At 43.1% G+C, this 18912-nt stretch overlaps 1 protein-coding gene across 2 annotated transcripts in view; it reads right to left on the minus strand.

Moving 5' to 3' along the window:
* The window catches only part of SHC4 (SHC adaptor protein 4), a gene marked incomplete at both ends in the record, with an annotated part of 122747 nt that overhangs the window by 62460 nt on the left and 41375 nt on the right, over positions 1 to 18912 (minus strand). The gene's annotated exons all lie outside the window — the stretch shown is intronic.

Here is an 18912-nt window from a genome sequence, read left to right on the forward strand (position 1 = left end):
AGGCCATAGGTGTGGGGAGGGGGGGCGGTGGGGGGTGGGGTGTAAAAGAATTCACCAGAGTGGGGAGCAGAACAGGCAGATCGACTGAAATACACTGCTGAAGGGAGCAGCAGGTGAGACAGGAGAGGTCTGCTGCGCCATGTGTGGGTTAGTTCCCTGGCCGGGGATAGACTCAGGCCATAGAGGTGATAGCACTGAGACTTAAAGGCTAGACCACCAGTGATGCAGTGAAATAGGACAGGGAGGCCTGTATTTTGTTAGATTTTTTTCTAGCTGGCTTCCCCAGTATAGTGAAGGGCTCCTTTGCCAATCCTTATCCCAATAAGAGGCGCAAACGGCCAAAGGAATAAGGCAAAGTGCAGAGGACAACTCTCAAAAAGGCTCTCATGGGTTCCCTGGCTCTTTCCCAGACCTTTGCCTCTGTAACCCCTTCTGGAAGAAGAGCATCCAGAGTCTGTCATAATGCAGTGTGGGCAAGCATACACATGTATCCACAGGCACACTCATTTAGAACTTTAAAGTCAATTTAGGGGGCCTAAAGTCAATTTAGGGGGCAGATTGAGAGCAGTGCTGTGCAGCCTCCGCAGGCCAGGGAGATTCTCACATGGCACAGCAGACCTCTCCTGTGGGCTGCTCCCCTGCTCCCCTCAGCAGTGTCTTCAGTCCTGTCTGTTATGCTCCCTGCTCTCTCTGGTGAATTCTCTCACCCTCCCACGCCTCTGATCTGTACCCCAGTTCTTGTATAAATTAATAAATCTTTTAAAAAATTAAATAAAAATAAATAAAGTCAATTTAAGCACCAGAACTTTCTTGATAGACAACTCTGCTCAAAAGGGAAGAAGAGAGAAATGTGCCTATGAACGAGTTTTTAAATTATACACCCATGTTCATAACAGCATTGTTCACAAGAGCTAAAACATGGAAGCAATACAGTGTCTATCAACAGATGACTGAATAAGCAAAATGTGGTATAGACACACAATGGAATATCATGCAGCCTTAAAAAGGAAGGCAATATACTGCACTATACTACAAAATGGATGAATGTTGAGGACATTATGCAAAGTAAAATAAGCCAGTCACAGAAAGATAATACTTAGCTGAAATTACTGGATTTGAATTATTTGTTATTCTTATTACAGAAATGTTAGATTCTTCATCACAGACAGAGAAAGGACGTAGAAAGTTGGCTGTTGGGGGCTGGAGTTACTATTTAATGGGTAGAGTTTCAGTTTTATAAGATAAAAGAATTACCAGGGTAGATGGAGTAGTGGCTGCAGAACAATGGAAATGTATTTAACTTCATTGAAATGAACATTTAATAATTTGCTAAGCACTCATAGCAGGAATTTAGAAAACCTAAATAAGGGACCAGGAAAAAGACTAATTAATACAAAGTAAAAATCAAAATCAACAAGCAACTATAAACCAGAGCGGGGGAGAGGAAGGACTAGGGTCAAAACAAGGTGGGGGTGCAATTGTATGGGGACTATAACCAAAATAATAATGCATACATTGTGCAAAAATGAAAAAAGATGTAAGAATTATATAAAATTAAATATTAATTAAAAAAATAAACATTAAAAAAATAAACATTTGCTAAGATGGCAAATTTGCTAATTTAGCAAATTCTTTGCAGTGTGTATTTTAGCACAATTTAAAAGAGGAAAAAGAACACCCAAAAAGCAGTGATTATTATTTTGGATTTGAGTCTCTAAAGAGAGCCATAGCCTCTCTCACTGTTTGTAAAACTTTCCTGTTCAATTTTAAAGGGTCCAATCGCCCTCACCACCACCCTCAATACCATCTGTGAACCTCTTAAGAATCTGCCAGTCCCCGTTTAAGAACCACCGCTTTAAAATAACCTCTCAAATTCTGCTTCTTTTGCTGATATGGGTGTTCACCAAATCTCCCGAAACCCCAGCCAGGGAAGAGAGACATATGCCTGCATTTTGTAGTCTTTCTCCACAAAAAATCTTTTTCCTCTCCTCAGCATGGGACCAAGAGATTAAAACTGTACCATTTACCAGAACAAATAGTACTTTCTGTGCTTTTCTGGAGTTTCAGCCACACCCTTCACCTAAAGCGCAGACTTTGCACAAGGAGAAAGAAAACAGAAAGCTCCAGGCAGAAAATTCTCACAGGCCCCTGGGTGCCCCCACCCTGCTCCTATCTTAGCTGCTCCCATTTCTGCAGGACCTTTTGGAGCTGGCTTGGCCAGGAGACATTCTCCAGCTACAGACAGGCAGCAAACGCCCTCTTTTAGAGGAGCAGAATTTTCGGAGTCTAAATAGCTAAAGATTTCCATCCTAGGAGCCTGCACTAGAAAGAGGAGCAACGCCCCACAGAAGCAACAGTGGTCACTTTGTTTATTGTTTTGCCACATGAGAGGGAAGGGGAGAAGTGGGCTGATGTAAGAGAATGAGAATGCAGTTGAAGATTTTCTTTTAAGCATATAAAACCCTGCCTACGCCATAGGACCCAAAAAAGATATTTCGTCTGTTTTAACAGAGTCCAAGCTAATTATCCAAACAAAGCCACCTTTCTTCAGCAACCCCTGGCCACCATAGCACTTAATACAAATTTTTTCTGTCTTTAACCCTTAAACAGTTAAACTGGTCTGAAAACGAGGTTGCCTAGCCCCCTCCCCTTTTTTTAACTGTGGAAGGCAATAACACAATCTAAGAAAGGGGGTGTTTATTGGGTGAGGGCGGGGCTGGGGACAAATTGTAATAAATGTCAAAATGCAGTTTCAGTAAATAGGAAAGCCAGAAAATGAGTAACATGAAACCAGGCAAATGGCCCAGTGGAATGGCTGAAGTCAACTCTCCTACCTCCCCAGACACACACACACACACACACACACACACACACACACACTCACTCACTCACTCACTCACTCACTCACAGAGTGAAGGAGCAGTTTCAGTTTTGGTGAGGCAAATAAAAATGAGAATAAATTTGAATCACAGCAAGTACCTTTCCAAAATAAAATAAAGTCACTTTCTCAGGGGACTTACCCTTCCTTTTCATCTCCAACATGAAACCTGAAATCAGTTAACAGTGTCGAAGGGACAAGTCATCTGAATGTCTCAAACTGCCTTCACATTGATGAATGAAGGGACTTGTGAGTAACCAGACTCCCTCCCCATCAGCGTGGTATTATACTGTCCCTATTGTTGCAGGGAAACTAGTACCTACTTTTTTGAAATCATTGCCTCAGGATATCAAGGCTCAGTGATCTATGTGCTCAATTTTGCTCAACTTGATGAAATTAAATACACCGAAGAACTGGTGCAAGCCCACAGCCAGGACACTTTAGAGCAGGAGTCTGCCTCCAGGGCGATAAGCCCACAATGCACATAGTCAGTGCCTGCAGACACACCGAGAATGGAAAGCTTCAGCTCCCTTTGTGCTGTTATCAAGGGGCATCGCTGCCTGTGCTTTCTAGCAGAGAAGCCTCAGCCCAGCAAATACAGCCTTTCCTTTCAGAAATTGACACTCCAGGTCCCAGGATGGTCAAATAAAACTTTTCAGGGCTGCCCTCAGCATTTACTCTCACCTTGACTTATCACATCACTCCATTCAACTGGAATTATATTTAAAAACCTCATCCTGAAGAATATTTGCAATTTTTACCCAGCTCAGCACCCACAGAACACAAGTTGTTCTGTCTGCTACATAATTCTGCCTTTCGGCTCATTAATTGCACTTTAATGAAAAGAAAGCCCATCCCTGGTATCGCACTTTCCCTACAAATCTCCCCTGGTGAATGGAAATAAAGTGCTGATTTTCTCCTATCCTCACAGTGATTTCCTGTAACAGAATCGCATATTTCAAAATACAAACACCTACATGCACAGTCTGATGGCTTATACCCCTTCGGAGTGTTTAAGCCTTGTGAAAAAAAGTGTCTAAGTGCTTATGGAAAGGACAATAGAGAAATGTACATACAAAACATATTGGAATTTATAAATCCAAAAAACTTCTTCTCCTTTGGAATGGGCTTTTCTAAAACAACTCCTATTTAGAGAAATATTCAAATATTTCTTGTTCACAAATTTAAATTCCAATATGTCATAATTTCACATTTCTTTTCATTCCAAATATTGTGAAGGCATGTCTTTTGGAGTTAAAGTATGAACTGATATAGTGTGGTCACTTAAGAATCAATGCACATTTGTTTGAAAACCAAAACAGGTAATCATCACTTTATGCACACATGTCACTACAAATGACATTTCTTTTTTTTTTTTAAGATTTATTTATTTATTGATTGATACAAGCACTGGGTACAGTCAGAAGCGCGGGAGGGTGAGAGAATTCACCAGAGCCAGAGCGGGGAGCAGAGCAGGCAGAAGGACCGAAGTACACTGCTGAGGGGAGCAGCGGGCGGCAGGAGAGGTCTGCGCGCCATGTGGGACCCTCCTCTGGTGGCCGGGGAGCAGCCGGGGATCGAACCAGCGCTGCAGAGGCCGCAGGCAGCTTCGCAACCCAGTGCTCAACCGCTGCGCCACCGAGGAGGCCCCAAATGACATTTCTTTACTTCCAAAATTAGTCCTCTCTTCAAAGAAGGAAGAGTTGGCGTGATTTCAGATATTTAGGATAGCTTTCCATAGAGGTATGTGTAATATTGAGCAAGACAATTGTCAAAATGAGTGTATGACTTCCACTATTTAAAACAACAAAAAGGCATTCTGGTTATTCTGGTTATTTTAAAGAGCCCTTAGCATAGATTTTATCTGTGAAGTTCATAGTGTGTGTGTGTGTGTTCATGCATGCACATACATCTGGAAGGAATCAATAACTAACCTAGCCACACCACTGTGTCCACTGTGAACTGCACATCTGCTGAGAATTCACCCACATGACCACTTACATAAGTGGTGATCAAACTTTAAAGTTCCGAAGAATCTGCTGGGGAGATGGTCAAAATGCAGATTATGGGAAAGTTCCTAGAGATTTTGATCCTGGAGGTCTGAGGTGAGGTCCAGGAATCTGCAATTTAACAAGCCTCATGAGTGACTCTGAAGCTCCAGTTCCTGGACCACACAGCTGATGTCTTTGACGTCTTTGACCCACTGCACAAGATGGCGGGTTCTGTGTTCCACAGCTTCGACAGATGGTTACATTTGTGCATGCTAAGGAATTAGGTCACCTGTTCCCAAAGGCTAGGTTAGGGGGGGCTATATGCCACGGTACATTTGATGATGTCCCATTTGAGGTGAAAATTTTTCTTCAATTTAGTCAGTCAATATGCTGCGATGGCTATTTGGCAAAGTCTTCTCTCTGTCTCCTTCATCCCTGCCAACTGCCTGTGGACTTTCACCAAAAGGCATCTGGAAGTGCTGAAGAGCTCTGTGCACATCACCCCTTGCACACACAGGTGGTGATGATGACCTGCATTTTCTCTCCCATCTGGTGGCCTGGATACTGATATGGTCCATCTGCCCTTCATCATGCATTCCTGTTCTAGGCAGTGGCTCTCAACCTTGCCTGCACATTGGCAAAACACAAGGGGCTTTTAACAAATCCAGAACACTGGGCCTCATCTCCAGACTCCATTCTAATTTAATTGGCACAGGATAGGATTTGGGGACTAGGATTTGTAAAAGCTCTCAGAGTTTCTAACAGAGCTAAGGTCAAGAATCACTCGGTCAATAGTAGCAGTTGGCACGCCTTCCCTGTAAAGGGCCAGATAGTAAACACACTAAGCCATGCAGTCTACAGTATCTGTCACAACTATTCAATTTGAAATTGCAGGTTGAAAAACAGCACCAGACAACACATAAATGAATGGACATGGATCCAATAATACCTAGAGACACTGAAATTTGAATTTCACATCATACAATATTCTTAGATTACCTCACCTCCCACAATAATTAAAAAATGACAAAACCACCCTTAGCTCTCAAAGTGGCAAAACTGACACCAAGTAGGACGCTGGATTGTACTTGCAGGCTGTGGTTTGCTGACACTTCTCCTGGAGCAAATTAGAAATGTATATGAGTCTTTGGATCATGGTTCAGGGTGCTTGGGGTACTACAAATATCACGTACTATGGTTTCATGTATAAGAAACCAAACAAAAGGTCAGGAAAAAGACAAAACTAGCAAGGTGACCACAGATATAGGCGTCAAATGTTTAATGTTATCATAGCTAGTGTATTGAGCTGTTGTTTTATGTGGTGGCTGAACCTTTCAAGAAGTTTTGAGACCACGTGTATAGGTATTATATATGTTTTTGTCCCTTTTAAACATTTGATTAACAATTTTGTAAACCTCAGATTTTATTGGAGATTTTGGGGGGTGATCTAAATGCAATAGCTCCAATTGTTTTTAAAGGTGTTCAAAGAAATAGACCTAAAGTCTTCTTTTCCCTTAGAGGTAGAAATCTATTTTTTACTGCATCTACTACCTCTGTATTTTTTTTTATATATATATTTTTATATATTTTTTTATATATATTTTAAGATTAATTAATTTATTTATTTATTTATTTATACAAGCACTGGGTACAGTCAGAAGCGCGGGAGGGTGAGAGAATTCACCAGAGCCAGAGCGGGGAGCAGAGCAGGCAGAAGGACTGAAGTACACTGCTGAGGGGAGCAGCGGGTGGCAGGAGAGGTCTGCGCGCCATGTGGGACCCTCCTCCGGTGGCCGGGGAGCAGCCGGGGATCGAACCGGCGCCACAGAGGCCGTGGGCAGCTTCGCAACCCAGCGCTCAACCGCTGCGCCAGCGGGGAGGCCCTACTACCTCTGTATTTTAAGACCTGTTCATCCTGCTTTTTCTCTTTCTCCTTCCTCCTCCTCTTCCCCCTATAATTTCTCCCCTTCCCAGTATATGATTATTAATAGAATTACCACACTGCCACAATGTTACTCTGTTCTGGCCCAGGATGACTGCTCCTGGACTAGTTCCCTGGGAATTTGATATTTGGCCCTGAGAAAAACCAAAAGTGGGGAGTCTTTGTACTCCTGCTGCTTTAGTCTGGGGAGCCCTGACCCCTGCTCTTCTAGAGTTAGTGTTTACTGATATTCAGGGTCCATCAGCTGCCCCAATATCTTTTCAAGAAATCTCCCTTTGGGTATAAGCTAGGCAGAGTCATTTTCTGTTACTTAAAGCTAAAAAGACCGAATATGCCTTTGTCAAGTAGACACACTAGAATTGTGTCTAGTAGACACATTAGAATTATTTCTTCCATCTTAAATCCCTGGTCAAAGCAAGTACTACTCATGGTTAATGAACTAGAAAATGTGCACAATAAATGACAAACACATGTTACAAATGAATATACACCATACAACGCCCACTTTAGTTCTTAAACTTAAGACTGGGAAAACCTAACTCTAAACAGTTACTCTCGCTTATGTCCAGGGACTTGTCTATTTTTCTTTCATAATACTTTACTTCCCAATTCTCCCAGCAAGCCAAGTTTATATGTTGTAATTGAAAAACAAAGCTGAGACTATATGAAGAATCTGATGTCCCACGAGGACCACCATCAGTGATGGTGATGAGAATAACCCTGTTCTCTCACTTAGACGTGATTTTAAAAACAACTCAGGACTGCTTTTATGTCTTCAATCGTCTCCCACCATCTGCTCTAGTGGCAGTTACAAGAGCAGTTTCACAGCTCTAAACCAAAGTCATGTCGTCAGGAAACACTAAGTGCTGACAGGATCTGGAGTGAGAGTACTGAGGTCTGAGCTGCAGCAAAGGAGCTGTGTGATCCTGGGGTGGTCACCTACCTTCTCTGAGCCTCGGCTTCCCCTGCTCTGAAATGAGGAGTTATAGGACCCCCCTCTCCCTCCAGGTGATTGTGTGGCCCACAAGGGAACATGGATGCAAAAGCTCTGTGCAGTGCTAAACAAACATTAGACCCTTAGCCACATTCTTCTTTCTGCCCTACAGCAGCCCTTTGGTTGGGCTTTACTTCCAATTCTGTCAAGAAATGGGGCAAAGTTGCTATGCACTCCTTACTAAATTCTCTTGGCTGTAGTATCTGCTAGAAGCTCAGGCTTTGAAGCCTCAAGTCACTCTTCACTTCCTGGCTTTGAATCCTTTCAACAAAATAAAATTAAATTAATTTAGGGCCTCTGCTGTGGCACAGCGGTTGAGCGCTGGTTTGCAAAGCTGACCGCAGCCTCTGCAGCGCCGGTTCGATCCCCGGCTGCTCCCCGGCCACAGGAGGAGGGTCCCACATGGCGCGCAGACCTCTCCTGCCGCCCGCTGCTCCCCTCAGCAGTGTACTTCAGTCCTTCTGCCTGCTCTGCTCCCTGCTCTGGCTCTGGTGAATTCTCTCACCCTCCCGCACTTCTGACTGTACCCAATGCTTGTATAAACAAACAAACAAACAAACAAATAAATAAATAAATAAATAAATCTTTAAAAAAGAAAAAATTCCTCAAGTGCTTAAAAAAATAAATTTATATGGCATTGAATACTCCAAAAATATAACTCATCTAATAATTAACCTTTAAAAAAATGTAGTAAAACGTACCTAACATAAAATTGACCATTTTAACCATTTTAAGTATGGAGTCCCATGACAGTAAGTGCATTTACGTTATTGAACAACCATCACAACCATCTGCAGTAAATTTTCTTCCTTGCAAACTGAAATTCTGTATTTCTCATATAATAACTCCGTCCCTTTCATGTATCCCCAGGCCCTGGCAATCACCACTCTACCATCTATCTCTGGATCTGGTGACTCTAGGTACTTCATATAAGTGAAATTATACATACAGTAGATGATTTCACTCAACATGTCTTCAAGGTCTGCTTGAAGACCTGAATCTGAAAGTTTGTCTCCCCAAAATTTGCACAATAAAATCCTAACCCCCAAAGGTAATGGTATTATTAGGAAGGTAATTAAGTCATGAGGCTGGATTACCTTCATGAGTGGGATTAGTGTTCTTACATAGTGTTTTTACACCCCAGCCCAGCTCCTAGGCCCCTTCTGTAATGTGAGTGCACCATGAGGAGCCCGCCACCTCACCCACCAAGGAGCACCTTGACCTCAGACACTCACCCTCTGAACTGTGAGAGTGACACTTCTGTTGTTTATAAGTTCCTACTCTGAGGGTCTCCCTGGTGGCACAAGGGATTAAGTCTCAGCACTATGAAGCTATCTGCAGCCACTGCAGCACGAGTTCAATCCCCCAGCCAGGGAACTACCCACATGGTGCAGCAGACCTCTCCTGTCTCACCTGCTCCCCTCAGCAGTGTATTTCAGTAAATCTGTCTGCTCTGCTGCCCACTCTGTCTCTGGTGAATCCTCTCACACCCTGCACCTCTAACACACTCCCCCATTCTTATATACATTAGTAAATAGAATAAATCTTTATAAGCTCCTACTCTGTTGTAATTTTTATGGCAGCCCAGATGAATATACCATGTGTCAGTTCCCTTTTTTTTTCTTTTCAGCTTTATTAAGGTAAAGAATTGACAAACTTGCCATTTATTTAAATTGTGTATGTGATGATTTGATATATGTATATGTTGTGAAAAGATTTCTACAACCAAATTAATCAATACATACATCACCTCGCCTATGTATCTTTTTTATTTTTTTTTTTTGGTAAGAACACTTAAGATTTGGGGCCTCCCCTGTGGCGCAGCGGTTGAGCGCTGGGTTGCGAAGCTGCCCGGCCTCTGCAGCGCCAGTTCGATCCCCGGCTGCTCCCCGGCCACCAGAGGAGGGTCCCACATGGCGCGCAGACCTCTCCTGCCGCCCGCTGCTCCCCTCAGCAGTGTACTTCGTTCCTTCTGCCTGCTCTGCTCCCCGCTCTGGCTCTGGTGAATTCTCTCACCCTCCCGCGCTTCTGACTGTACCCAGTGCATGGATAAGCAAAACAATCAAACAAACAAATAAATAAATAAATAACATGCCTCTATAAAAAAAAAAAAAAAAAAAAAGAACACTTAAGATTTACTTTCTTCTATGGTGGAGGACTATGGGTGTTTTGGTGGTGGAAGAGTTACAGTGACCACACCTAAGGGGAGGTATCAGGATTTCTTAACAAGGATGCAAAGCAATGGTACTTCATTAAAATAAATACAATTTTTTAGGTCTTTAAACAAGATTTCCTCTCTCAGCAAATTTTAATTATACACTATAGTATTATTATTATTATTTTAAAGATTTATTTATTTATTTATACAAGCACTGGGTACAGTCCGAAGTGTGGGAGAGTGAGAGAATTCACCAGAGCCAGAGCGGGGAGCAGAGCAGGCAGAAGGACTGAAGTACACTGCTGAGGGGAGCAGCGGGCGGCAAGAGAGGCCTGCGTGCCATGTGGGACCCTCCTCCGGTGGCCGGGGAGCAGCCAGGGATCGAACCGGCGCTGCAGAGGCTACGGTCAGCTTCGCAAACCAGCGCTCAACCACTGCGCCACTAGGGAGGCCCACTATAGTATTATTGACTAGAGTCTCCATACTGTACATTACATCCTCAGGCCTTATACATCGAAACAGAGTTTATACTCTTTTCCCAACATCTCCCCATTCCTATCACAGCCCACACTCTGCCACCACCATTCTATTCTATTTCTATGAGTTCAATTTAAGATTCCACCTTAAGTGATACCATTAGGTATTTGTCTTTCTCTGTCTTGATTACTTAGCATAATGCCCCCCAGTTTCATCCATGTTGTCACAAGTGGCAAGATTTCCCTATTTTTTTAAAAGATTTATTTTATTTATACAAGAGCTGTGGTACAGGCCAGAGGCACACTTGCCATGAACTAGAACTATCATTCCTGATTTTTTTCTCTTTACTACTCTTCTCAGTTACTTTCTTCACTGGGGAATGTTCCCTTGCCTAGCAAGTTAACAGATTAGGCCTTTTACCTACCCCCACCCCACCTCCCCGCAGGCCAGGTGGGTTACATTCCTGCTCCTTCCTCCAGTCTGCTCACAAGCAAAACAGAATCCACATGGTAGGTGCAGGCACAGGTACTCCAAGTTTTACACAGAGATACAATAATACACATGCTTTATATATGTGAAGCTACAACCAGTCTCATTCCTACATTGCTCAGGAAATATAGATAAATGCCAGCCTATCTGCAAACAGGTATCTTCATTTAGGCATCTTATAACTAACATGCGGGTATTTACAGAATACTTTCCCTCCAGATAGTCACATTCCTTAGAAACTACATATACAGGTTTTTATATGTAGCTCATTCAGTCATAGCTTGGATCTGATGGTTGCACCATGGTTGCACATACGCACACACACACCAGAAGTATGCATTTGTCTCTGAAGAACTTTAATGTCTTATTGAAGCCAAAGAATCAAGATTTCAAGATAGTGCATTAAATTTGGAGAATTAAAATTACTCAGGAGCAATAATGTTACAAACAGGAAATTAGTCCAATTACAATATTCTCTGAATTATGAGGACTGCTTCCTTGTTGCTCTACCTAGTACCCAATTACCCGAATAGCCTGCTTACTGTCTGGACCAGCAGTTCAATAAACAACCTACTCAGGATTTTTTCCTCCCATAATGTGGAACAGGGCAGACAAATAAACCACAACATTCAGTCCTGGATGATCAACTGGAGACAATGAACCTTTAGCCAGGAATCCCCAGCCTGTGGGAGCACTCCCACCCACTCTCAAACACCTCCCAGACCCCAGGATGACAATCATGGGAATGAGGCAAACCCACTTGGAGCTGCTGCTTCCCAGTTGTCTGGGAGTCTGGCGTGGGCAGATCCTGTGCAGGATGCCTCTTGCTCAGTCTGGCTGATTTTATTACCAATTAGGAGCTACAAATGTAAGGGGCTAAATACAGGAAGAGGACAGAGCAGTAAGACAATGATCTGGAGATGTGTCCTGCCCCTTGGGGCAGATTATGTGCTGTGGTGATGAAGTTAACATCCCCTGGAAGGTTCTGCTAGCTCTGCTGAGGGCAGATCCCCAGCGTGTTCTTCCTCCTTCAGCATCTGAGACAGGTTCCACCCAGACAAAAGAAGGAGCATCCAGAGGGGAAAGGAAAGTGTTTTTCTACTTGGTATGATGTGGATGCTTCCCCAAGGGAGGGAAGTCGTGGTGCAGACTTTAGTGACCCAATTTTTTTTGAGCTCGTGTGCGTGTGTTTCAGGTCAATTGAGATTTTTTTTTTCCCATTATTTTAGCTTTGTTTTAAAAATCAAAAGAACTTTTTTTAATTAAAAAAAATCTCTATTAAACTTCTTATTTTCTTGTATTGCTTTTAAAAAAATATTTATTTATGCATACAAGAACTGGGGTGCAGGCCAGAGGTGTCAGGGGTGTAAGGGGATTCACCAGAGAGAGAGTGGGGAGCAGAACAGGCAGATGGACTTGAAATACACTGCTGAGGGGAGCAGCGGGCGAGTCAGGAGAGGCCTGCTGCGCCATGTGGATGATGGAGGACAAGAATAGAAAAACTGGAAAGGAGACCTCACAAGACTAAAACCTGACTCACACAAGGAGGTGGGGGTCGAGGGGAATAACATGACCGTTAACCCAGCTGTAGAGGTCATGACCCTTAGGCCCCAGTGCCTTATCACAAAGCAGGACATCCAAGCAGCATCAGAGAGCTCCACAGAGCACAGGCCTGAGGGTAAAGATATAGAGATTGGAATCTCCCCACCGTCCCTTTCTCGGTTTTTTGGTTTTTTTGTTTTGTTTGTTTGTTTGTTTGTTTTGTTTTGTTTTTTTGCCTGTTACCCAACATCAGCAACAAGCTGGCCACTCCATGGAGGAGTGACCTCTCCCAAAGAAAAAGGGTTGTATCAGTGCAGTCTCTGCACAGGCTCAGGGCAGCACTCCCACTGCCCACCTGTGACTATGCAAGTGCTTCCTTTTGTAACAGGGTGGTCCCCAGGAAAGGGGGAGGTTCCAGGTCTCCTGCCCCACTCAAGGGAGGGTGGAGCTGAGTAGGGAGAGAAGAAGCTGCAGAGGAGACTGAGGAAGGAAGCAGGATGGAGCCAGAAGGAGACCTGGAGGAGGCACATGGAGCTGAGAGATACGTGAAGAAACTACCCTTGCCTTTTTTGGTCGTGGACTGGGTGACACAGATGTGGGTGAGAGACCCATGGGGAGGTGACAATGGCGGTTTTTGTCTTGATTTTGATTTTGTTCCTTTCCTCCCAGACTTGACCGGTTGTTTGATCCTTTTCTGTGGGTCCCCACTGGAAGATGCTTTAAACTTGTGACAGGCTTTGGGGCCTTACTCTGGGCCAATCCTGCTTGGATGGACTTGTAACTTTGGTTACTTGATTTAGAAACTAGATTCTTTGCCTTTCCTGTATTGTTTCCTAACTGTATTAACGTTCCTTCCCATTAAAGTCTCATATGGTTTGTGTTGATGTGGCGGATGGCAGAACCTATTTAGAGCAGGCAGGTTTGCGGGGTCTGGGGTGCCCCTCTCCCTGCCCCATAACACTTTCACCAACTCTCTCCCTCTGCAGGGCAGCAGCTTCCTGGCACCTGTGACCGTCAAGGCCACCTGCCTGCAACCATGCAGGCGTCTCTCAGCAAAATCTGTCCCTTTTCCTTTCCCTAATAAACCTGCTCTTTCCCTAATAAACTCATGCTGCAGTGGCTGTGGCTAGCTTCATAGCTTGTGTCGTTACCCCTTGTGCCACCAGGGAAGCACTGCTTTCTTTTTTATTATTTATTTTATTTATATCTTTTACATCATTGTGTATTCCCCGTAAAATTCCCACCACCAACTCACCCGTGAACCATCGCCATAGTCCCTTGTGCTCGTCTCTCCTGTTTGTTTTTTTTTTTTTTAAAGAGACATGTATTTATTTATTTGTTTGTTTGTTTGTACATGCAATGGGTACAGTCAGAAGCGCGGGAGGGTGAGAGAATTCACCAGAGCCAGAGCGGGGAGCAGAGCAGGCAGAAGGACCGAAGTACACTGCTGAGGGGAGCAGCGGGCGGCAGGAGAGGTCTGCGCGCCATGTGGGACCCTCCTCCTGTGGCCGGGGAGCAGACGGGGATCGAACTGGCGCCGCAGAGGCCACGGGCAGCTTCGCAACCCAGCGCTCAACTGCTGCGCCACCGGGGAGGCCCTCGTCTCTCCTGTTTTGATCCCTTTTTCTCCCTCATAGATTGTCTCTGATTTACAGTTGCCTGCTAATTTTTTTTTTTATTATTGTTGTTGTTATTTTTTTCCGGATCCCTTGTTTGGTTCCCCTAGAGTCCTCCTATAAGTGAAACTAACCAATATTTTTCTTCTTCCTTCTGGCTTATTTCGCTGAGCATGGTCCCTTTAAGCTCCACCCATGCTGCTGCAAATGGCATGAGTTTATCTGTTTTGATTGCTGAGTAATATTCCATTGTGTATATATACCACATCTTGATCCAGTCATCTATTTTTGGTCATTTGAGTTGTTTCCATAGTTTACCTATTGTAAATAGTGCTGCAATAAACATAGGGGTGCAGGTATCTTTTTGAATTAATGTTTTTATGTCCTTTGGGTAGATCCCAAAGGAGTAGAATTTATGTCCTTTGGGTAGATCCCCTAGGAGTAGAATTGCTGGGTCATGTGGTAGCTCCATTTTTAGTAGTTTGAGGAACTTCCACACAGCTTTCCATAGTGGTTGGACCAGTTTGCATCCCCAACAGCAGTGTAGGAGAGTTCCTTCAAAAGAACATTTTTAGAGGCAAGAACAAATGACTGTCAGTGTTAGCAAGATTTTCACCATCCTCTTCTCTTACTTCCTGTTGATATTGTTCTCCAGGTGTTTTGAAGAAAACTTGTGACTCTGAGCTTTTGTTTTCCTCTGAGCTTTTGTTTTCCTTTTGATTGATTTCCTCTTTCCTATCAGGGAAAGCTTCCTCATTTGCCTGCTTGAATCAATACTCAATACTTGAATGAGGGTGGTTGAGCGCTGGGTTGCGAAGCTGCCCGCAGCCTCTGCAGCGCTGGTTTGATCCCCGGCTCTTCCCGAGCCACCGGAGGAGGGTCCCACATGGCGCGCAGACCTCTCCTGCTGCCCGCTGCTCCCCTCAGCAGTGTATTTTGTCATTCTGCCTGCTCTGCTCCCTCCTCTGGCTCTGGTGAATTTTCTCACCCTCCCGCGCTTCTGACTGTACCCAGTGCTTGTATAAATAAATAAATAAATCTTTAAAAAAAAAATACTTGAATGAATACTCAATTAGTGAAAACTGAGACCTGGTCCAGAATTGTTAGTGAAGAGAATAAATGCCTGGGTGAGAATTAGTAGAGGAACGATAGAAAAGCCACCCAGGGGCTCTTTCAGGGACAAAATTTGGAGTCAAGGTGGAGAGGTAGGGTGGATGCTTTGGAAGGGGTGTAATTCAGAGGAGATGCTAAGGCAGTGAATAGACCCTTGCCTTTTGTTGTTTTATTTAATTTTTTTTGGTGCTCTGTTTGAGTACTTTTCTGTGTTTATGCCCTGTGGGTTCATCCTTCAAACAAGTGGTAGAAAGATCTCTCCTAAAGATAAGAATTCTACACCATCTTTCTCCTGTTTCAAATGCTGGCCCAATGGGTGTATTTTATTCATGGCTCCACCTTAGCCTATTAATCTGTAACAAAGCATTATTAGCATAGGAATGGCAAGACCATGATGAGGGGTGGGATATCAACCTGAAGGCAACGACTAGTCTCTGAAGTGGCAATAGTTACACTAATTTGTCAGCATTCACAGCTTGATCTTATGTCTGCTGGAAAATGCCAAGAGTCATGGTTACAAAAAAGAAAGTATTTTCGTTGGAATTCCAACTGGTCTGTTGAAAAATTGCATTATTGGACTAAGTAGGATTTTGAACTAAATGCAATTGTGGGGCCTCCCTGGTGGCGCGAGGGGTTACTACGATGCAGCACTAGGAAGCTAGCCACAGCCACTGCAGCACAAGTTTGATTCCCCAGCCAGGGAGCTGACCTACATGGCATAGCAGACCTCTCCTATCTTGCCTGCTGCTCCCCTCAGCAGTGTATTTCAGTCAATCTGCCTGTTCTGTTCCCCACTCTGTCTCTGGTGAATCTTCTCCCCTCTCCAACACCTCTGGCCTGTACCATAAATAAATAAATCTTGCATGCATAAATAAATAAATCTTTTTTAAAAATAAATGCAACTGTGTATATATGAAATTTTAAAAATTTGAAACCTGATTCGACCACAATATTTTAATGATGACATCGTTAAAATGACAATTGGTAATAAAGTGATTTGAATATCAAAATACATAGAAGTTGAGGAAAGGAAAGGAGAACAAGATAAAGAAGGACAAGCTGAGAGAAGGAAGAAGAGAAAATGTTAGGTAAATAGGGTGGGAATTAGAGATTTGGGGGAAAGCAAATTATTTTCTGAATCTGGTCACATGAGAACAATGAAATCATATGCTTCCGGCCTCCGACACTCCTATGGCTTTGAGATCCGCACTTAATGAGTGCACCAGTCTAACATGAAGGTGAGAGAGCATGTTAAAAAAAAAAATCCTGATCTAAAATAAAATGCCCCATCCAGTGAACATACAGCGGAGCATCTATTGTTAAGCTATGTAACAGCTAAGCTTATACCCACTTACATCCTCTTGCACAATATCCCACAAGACCAAGAGTTTCAAAGATCAATCTCACGTTCAGCCATATGTGAGCACCTGGAGAAAAAAAGTGAATATAATTTTTCTTGAATATTGAATTTTCTTTGAAATGCTACTAAGGAATTCATTGCACAAAAGAACCGGAGGTCAATTCTGCAATAATAATTTTTCTGTCCGGTAAATTGAGGTTTTTACTAATTTTTTTACAAACTTATTCTATCATCCTCCTTGTCGTCTAGCTAACCTTTTTTGTAGGTTTTCACCTTCTCCTCCCATCGGGATCAGGTGTCCCTGGTCTTCTGCTGAGCCCACAAGATGTAGCATCTCAAACTCTACAAGCTCCAGGGAAAGACTAGCAGTGGGGAACGGGCAGCCTAGAGCACATGGTTCTGAAGCCAGGAGACTTCTGTTCTGCCGTGGCACATGGAATCAGCCTCACTGCTTTAGAGCTACATCTGGGCTACTGAAGTCTCCCACTTCGAGTCAAACCATGTGGCATCTTAAGGCATCTCAAACCTTTATTCTCCCATCCAGATGGCCTCTTCCTCCCCTGAGTCAGGGCCCAGTGCACTGTCTTGTATTTACTCTCCCACTCTTACAAAGCTATCTTCCTGGCCTATAAGCCTTGTTGTTGAAGCTGTGGACTTATGTGTCTTCCCTCCACCAGGAGCACGCCTCTCCTGCTCTCCCATGCTCATGCTCCTCTCTTCTCAGACATGCCTTCCCCACCTCCAAATCTAAAAAAAGAAACTGCCACCTTCCAGCTTCCACAAATCTTCCCAGAGCACAGTCTGTCATGCCTGAATCTGTACAGGCACATATACAAGAAATAATACACAAACACCTTCATTGGGTATGTACATTACTCATAAATTGGATCTTTGTGGCAGAGGAAAAAAAATAGTCTTTTGCCATTTACTAAGCAGTGGGAAAATAATGACTTATACTTTTATAAAGATTAAAAAAAAATAAATACTAACAAAAAACAGACACAGCTGGGAGGGAAGAGGATCATCCAACACAGTTCCACAGAACAATCTAGCAATGTGCATCAGCAACCTTCAAACTATTTATATTGTTTAGTCTAGCGATAAACCTGGAGAACATCATGCTGAGGGAAATAAGCCAGTCACAAAAGGACAGATACTGTGTGACTCCACTTATAGGAGGTAACTACAGGTTAGGTTCATAGAGAAAGAAAGTAGAATGGTGGTTGGGGGTACGAGAGGATGCCGGGAATAAGGAGTTATTAGTTACTCAATGCAGTGTTTCAATGGGAAGATGAAAAAGTTCTGTAGGTGAGGGTGGCAGTGGTTGCATAGCAACATGACTATACTTAATGCCACTTACTGTACACTTTAAAATGGTAAATTTTATGTTATGCATATTTTAGCACAATAAAAAATGCTTTCAAACATTTCACAACAGTATAGTGCTCAAGAGGGGAGAGATGGTATTAAATATTTTTTGGATGTTTCTATAAAAATCATTATAACCTCACATAAGAAATAAAGACCAGAAAGATATTCCAAAACACAACATAGTTTACAGACATTTCTAAGTGAGATTATGAGCGATTTTCTAGTCCATGCTTTTCTGCATTTTCTAAAAGGTCTAAGAAAACATAGTGTTTTTATAACTAGAAAACAATAAAATTTGAAATCCCACCTCCACATCTCTTTCCTTTTATCCAGCTTTATTATTAAAATCATGGCACTCATTGCCACCTGAAAATATATTGTGTATGTATTTGTTTCCTTGCCAAAGTCTGTTTCCCCAGCAGAATATAAGCTCCATGGAGTCAGAGATTTCTGCATCCTATTTTTTGAAGTTTCAGGAACTTAACGAACAATCCATAAATATCTGTGTCCATAAACAGATGAATGAGCAAAAATTAGTCATCCTCAGGTAAGGACAATGGGCATTTCTTTGTTCTATGCCCTCATTTCAGACACCTGCGGTAGCCTCAGCCTCCCATTTTGAGGATATGGGAAGAAAGAATTTCTCAAGATTAGGGATCATCAGGTTGAAATAAAGCCTGAAATGTGTTCCTAGAGCTGACAGGGTAGAAAATAGCCTAGAAACCATGCCACGCAAAGAGTCATTGAAGAGACTGAGAATGTGAAGAAGAAACTAAAAGGGGGAAAGACATGTAGCTGGGAGATTGCCCAGTGAAACCATGCATTTATTCAATAAATATCTACTGAGCCTCTTTGATAAGCCACCAAGAGTTGAGGTAGCCACCAAGAGTAAACACACACACACACACACACACAATTACATTTCTTGGGACTTCAGAGGGAACACTGAGGGTGGATGAGAAGTTTAGAAAGGCAGATTTG

The sequence above is a fragment of the Talpa europaea genome (genome assembly GCF_964194135.1).
Source record: "Talpa europaea genome assembly, chromosome: 8".
Classification (NCBI taxonomy): domain Eukaryota; kingdom Metazoa; phylum Chordata; class Mammalia; order Eulipotyphla; family Talpidae; genus Talpa; species Talpa europaea.